The following is a 6,631-nucleotide window of genomic DNA, read 5'->3' as shown; positions in this document are numbered from 1 at the left end:
AAAATCTAGATTTAGAATTTCTCTACAAAATAATTATAAGACATCTTTCCAGTACACCATCCCTACTTCAGAGTGCATTGATGTCTAAATATGCATGATAGTTTTGCCTGGACTGTAAACATCATTCGTAGGTGGTTGGCAGGTGCTCTGGTGTTGTTTGCTTTTTTTTCCTATCAATCATCTATCATACTTATCTCTCCTCCTTTTTTTGTGTTTGTTACTCTCTGGTAACGCCTCTAATCTTTGGCACTTATATGACCTTATTGTTGCAAGTGCCGTAAAACACTTACTAAAACTAAAAAAGACATTTTTATGATCCAGGAAATCAAGGTCTGAAGGGAGGGAAGTACTGTGTGTACTTCAACTCTATGTCTACTTTCCAGGCAAAGCTGTATCAATGCTTTTGATGTGTAATGCTTTACAACGCCAAAATAATTCAGCTTTGTTTTATAGAATCATCCTGTAGTGGTCAGCATTGACTGTTGTGCCGACGGGAACCGGCTAGTTAAAAAAACACCATAGTTTTAGAAATCGGAAAACATGATGTACATCACATCACTTTCAGGTCACCTTGCTTGGGTCAAGCTTTCTCACAACTTTCTGGGGTCATGGTGATCCTGAGTTTCTCCATTCTGCTGATTGTCTTTTTCAGTTGTGGATCCCACGAATACACCCATATTTCATTGCCTGCTATGATTCTTCTAAAATAAAACGCCCCTTTAGTTAAAGTTAATGGGATTTCTCCTTCGTCTGTCTGGATGATGATTGAGAATGATTTGATACACCTGAACTTCTTGAAATGACAACGGCTTGCATTATAGCGCAGATTTTCGGTAAACAAAATCTCACTCCTCCTAGGGTGACTTTACTAGCCTTTATTTATTATTATTAGATTATATCATCATTTTCAGTTCAGCACATAATTATTATATGTTCGTTTTGTTTTTGAGAGAGGATTCATTTCATCCATTTTCATTACATGTGGACTCCACTGTCCAATGTACGTAAGATTTTAAGGTTACATGTACTAAGCCTACCAATATAGGCCTACCTAAGTCGTGAACTAGACACTAGTAGTAGTACATGTGCAATGTATACCACTTAAGTACATGTAGTCCAATAGAGATATCAGATGCTTCAAATCTTGACATGTGGCCACACATGATGTAGCCTACGTTTGTAATAATTGTATCTACTCGTTTATTGTTAGGCTTGATGACAAAGGATGTTAGCGGGTGTGCTTTAGCTTCTTCTTTTCTACGAAACATCTATCGTCCTTACCTCTCATCCTTTTTTTTTCTTTATATGATGTTGTTGTTGTTGTCGTTGATACTATCAATCCAGCAGCAGCTGGGCTCTCGCCCTTCTGTCCTATGCTATGTAGTGTAGTGATAAGCGCAGGTTTGCTGCAGTTGCTGTAATGTTCCAAAGAATGTATCGTCAATGTTAGGTTTCGGAGGGTGGAGTGTAGCTCTGATGTCATTTAAGGCTGTACAGTGGAAAAGGAGATGATCTACAGTCGCATGCATAGTCACACAAAGAACACATTGTGGGAAGTTCTGGTTTTATTCTGTTCAATTCTTTATATGATACTCTCCAGTAAATTAGTAACATCTTAAATCGGCGGCACTTATCCTATTTATGTTGCAAGTACCCTAAAAATCGTACGAAAACTGAAAAAAAGAAGAAGTTGACTCTGCTGTGTTGGGGGATGGAGTCGTCTGCTCTGGGGTGCAGGTGTTCAGAGAACGATCAAAGAATTCAAGAAGCATGATGGAGACGAAGCTATGAGAGCATGGCGAGCTAATGGCTGAGGGCACAATTTCCGACTGAGCGGTCAATGGGGTTCACTCAGTGGCGAGAGCTGGGATCTCAGGAGATTGGTTCCATTACATGTGCATGAACAGGCATCATAGTTATAACTGTCCCTGTGATGTTATGCACCCCGCATAGTTTAGCAATTTTCCCATAATTTCTGATTATTTTTCTTTATCTTTCTTTGTTAAAATCAACAGAATCGCATAATTTCACATTTTTGTGCTCAGTTTGCATAATTTCAGAATTTTCCTAGCATAAAACAACGGGGACAGTTATAATTCTTTTTTCTTTCTTTCTTTCTTTCTTCTTTCTTTCCTTTTTTCTTTCCTTATTTCTTTCCTTCTTTCTTTCCTTCTTTCTTTTTTCTTTCTTTCCTTCCTTCCTTCTTTCTTTCCTTCTTTCTTTCTTTCTTGCTTTCTAGGCCTCGTTTGCCCTCTACAGAATGTAGCCTTTCAACAACGACATCCACTTTGTTTGGTCAGCTGTTCTCTGTGTCCAGGTCTTGTCCATCTGCTCTCTGATGTCGTCCTGCCATTTTTTTTTTCAGGAATTCGTGTAGATCTTTTTACTGTTCAATCTTTTGGTATTATCGTGGGTTCTTGACTTTTCTTTCTTCTCATCTTCAAATAGTATAGCGACCCCCTTAGTCCTTTTGATTTTGGGGATGAAATGAAAGTCGCTTGGAATGAACTGAGGGGCGTTTTATTTTTGATAGAATAAATAACAGGCAATGAAATATGGGTGTATTCGTGGGATCTGAAAAAGACAATCAGCAGAATGGAGAAATTCAGGATCACCATGACCCCAGGAAGTTGTGAGAAAGCTTGACCCAAGCAAGGTGACTTGAAAGTGATGCACATCATGTTTTCCGGTATCTGAAGTCTAAAGGTATGGTTTTGTTTGAACTAGCCGGTTTCAGTTGGCTCAACAGTCAATGTTGACCACTACAGGATGATTCTTCAAAACAAAGCTGAGACTAGTAATCTAAATCAGAAGATCAGGTCTTTTTCTCGAGCAAGGTGTTGTGTCTTCAAATTCAAAAGAATACATAAAAATAAAACATACTCGCCTGCTGAAAAACCATGGGAAATAGAACAGACGTTCCCCAGACTATAGCTTAGATATCATGGATTACATCCCCTGTATTATTTTGGCGTTCGGGGTTGATGTGATTTCTCCCGAGTCTGTGAGGATGATCGTGACAGCGATTTGATACCGTACACTTGAACTTCTTGAAATGATAATGGCTTACAGTTTTTTTGTTTGTTGGGGGGGTATCGCAGAAATTCGTACGAAATCTCACTCCTCCTGGTGTGACTTTACTAGCCTTCATACTTCATGTATTACAGTATTATTATTAGATTATAAAATCATATTCAGTTCAGTACATATTATGTACATATTATTATGTTCGTTTTGTTTTTGAGATCCGTTTTCATTATAATTAATACAAACACATATGTGGACTCCACTGTCCAATGTACGTAACATTTTGAGGTTACTATATTATTTAAGCCTACCAACATATTAAGTCGTGAACTAGATTAGTAGTTGTAGTAGTAGTACATGTGCAATCAGTTAAGTAGTCGTACAAAGATATAAGATGCTTCAAATCTTGACATGTGGCCACACATGATGTAGCCTACGTGTGTAATAATTGTATCTACTCGTTTATTGATTACATTGAAGACATGGATGGTTAGTGGGTGTGGTTTCGCTTCTTTTTTTCTATCAAACATCTATCATCCTTACCTCTCATTTTTTTTCTTTATATGATGTTGTTGTTGTTGTTACTATTGACCCAGCAGCAGCAGGGCTCTCGCCCTTCTGTCCAATGCTATGTAGTAATAGGTGCAGGTTTGCTGCAGATGCTGTAATGTTCCATAGAGTGTGTCGTCAATGTTAGATCTAGGTCACTGAAGGAAAAGTGTAGCTCTGATGTCATTTAGGGTTGTACTGTGGAAAAGGTAATGATTCACAGCCTCATATGCATAGTCACACAAAGGACACATTGTGGGAAGTTCTGGTTCTATTCTGTTCATTTCATGATATGAAGCTCTCTAATAACTTAGTAATATCTTTAATCGGCGGCACGTATCCTATTTCTGTTGCAAGTACCCTAAAAATCGTACGGAAACTGAAACAAAAAAAAAAGAAGTTGGCGCTGCTGTGTCGGGGGATGGAGTCGTCTGCTCTGGGGTACAGGTGTTCAGGGAACGATCCCAGAATTCAGGAAGCAGGGTGGAGGCGAAGGGGTGAGAGCATGGCGAGCTAATGGCTGAGGGCACAATCTCCGACTGAGCGGTCAATGGGGTTCACTCAGTGGCGAGAGCTGGGATCTCAGGAGATTGGTTCCATTACATATGCATGAACAGGCATCATAGTTATAACTGTCCCCGTGATTTTATGCACCCGGCATAATTTAGCAATTTTAAAATAATTTCTGATTATTTTTCTTTATCTTTCTTTGTTAAAATCAACAGAATCGCATAATTTCACATTTTTGGGCTCAGTTTGCATTATTTCAGAATTTTCCTAGCATAAAACAACGGGGACAGTTATAATTCTTTTTTCTTTCTTTCTTTCTTTCTTCTTTCTTTCCTTTTTTCTTTCCTTCTTTCTTTCTTCTTTCTTTCTTTTTTTCTTTCTTTCTTTCTTTCTTTCTAGGCCTTGTTTGCCCTCTACAGAATGTAGCCCTTCAACAACGACATCCACTTTGTTTGGTCAGCTGTTCTTCGTGTCCAGGTCGTGTCCATCTGCTCTCTGATGCGGTCCTGTCATCTTTTTTCAGGTATTCGTGTAGATCTTTTTACTGTTCAATCTTAGTCTCAGTTCCATAGACCTTTTTGTTTATCTATTGTTCTTCACCCTGCCGATGTGGCCGGCCAACCCAATTCCATACTTGTTGGTGGGTGCTAGGGTGTCGCTTGCACCTTCTTTCCTATCAAACATCTATGGTCCAGATCTCTCCTCCTTCTTTTTTGTGTTTGTTAATCTCTTGTGATACCTCTAATCTTCGGTACCTATATGTCCGTATTGTGTTGCAAGTTCCGTAAAACTCTTACTAAAACTAAATACTTGTTGGTGTGTAAATTTGGGGGATATCTGCCACGACAGTTTTCTCTCGTACTTTAGTGTGATCTGTTTGGTCATGTATTCTTATGCACAGCATCTTCCTTTCCATTGCTCTTTGTGTTGTCCTTATTACTTAATGGTACTGTATTCCTCGTTTTTTTTGGGTAGGTTTGGCACCCATAGTCATAGCTTATTGCTGGGACAATGGACTGATTGAAGACTTGTCTTTTCAGTGATAACGGCAGATTTTGAATTACAGGTCATGCTCATTCCATTACTACCCATGTTGTGCAGTGCAGGTACATGAACGTGTATGATGGAGTAACATCAAGGAGATATTATTATTGAAACAAAGAATAGGTATCATACAGAGTATGAGAGCTGTCCTATGTAGCCGCTGAAGCTAAGTGGAAGGTTAACTCATAACTACTGAATTAGAACGACCCCTCTCCTCAATAAAAACAAAAACAACAACCAAAAAAAAAAAAACACCTCATAAACATAACGTTCTAAATAGCGAATGAACACAAACAATGAAAGAATTTATGTAATTTTTATTATAAATTATGGCATACGAAAACAAATAATCACGATGAAATTTAAAAACAAAGAAAAAAAAGACAACAGGCCAAAGCTAACTTAAATTTGAACATGATAGTGTTATGTTAAGGGAGGCTTTTGTAGACTTGAAAGTTGAACCAGCTAGACAGTTGACAGTATCTTGTCACTGACACTGACTGGCCACCGACAGTAACTAACTGGCAACTGGCTACTGACAGTAAAACTGGTCACTGACAGTAAAACTGGTCACTGACAGTAACTGTCCAATGACAGTGACAGTATCTTGTTTGTCACTAACAACAGTAACTAGTCATTGACAGTGACAGTATCTTGTTTTTCACTGACAGTAACTGTCCACTGACAGTGACAGTATCTTGTTTGTCACTGACAGTAACTGGTCACTGACAGTAACTGGCAACTGACGTAAACTGACCACTGACAGCTCCCTATATAAACAGGAACCCGCCCAGCTGTCTCTATAACCACTGAACGCACACACTACTAACGTATGTCTGTATTATATGAAGGACGTTCATCAATCCTTTGAAAGGAACAATAATAAATATATTACACTGTAACAGTACCAGTAACTGTAACATAACGTAACAATTCCTCCAACAGAACCTGAGGTAACGGTGTGACAAGCGTGGTATTCTTGCGGAGGAGAGAACATGAGTGATAATAGTAATATTATGGGGATGCGTGTGGCAGGTAGTTGTTCACATTGTATGTCTGTCCCCGCGGTTTTATGCAAAACAAATTCTGAAATTATGCAAACTGAGCCCAAAAATGTGAAATTATGCGATCCTGCTAATTCTAACAAAGAATGGTAAAGGAAAATAATAATAAATTTGGCAAAAAATGATAAAACTTTGCTAAAATATGCGGGGTGCTTAAAACCACGGGGACAAGTATGTTCTCAGGGAGGCGCTTTTGACATTAAAGATTTATAAACACAATACATGTATATTATATTATACAATATAAACACCAAAATACATATAAATGGATGGAGGGAGGGAGAGAGAGGGGAAGAGAAAGAAGGTTGGGGTGGGGGAGAGGGAGGGATGGAGAGAGAGAGGGGGGAGGATGAAGGGAAAGAGAGAGAGAGCGAGAGAAAGAGGAAGAGAGAGAGAAAGAAAGAGGGAGAGAGAGAGAGAGAGAGAGAGAGAGAGAG

This window comes from Aplysia californica, unplaced genomic scaffold (assembly GCF_000002075.1).
Source record: "Aplysia californica isolate F4 #8 unplaced genomic scaffold, AplCal3.0 scaffold00395, whole genome shotgun sequence".
In the NCBI taxonomy this organism is placed as follows: Eukaryota; Metazoa; Mollusca; class Gastropoda; order Aplysiida; family Aplysiidae; genus Aplysia; species Aplysia californica.
Note: the sequence above shows the minus strand (reverse complement) of the source record.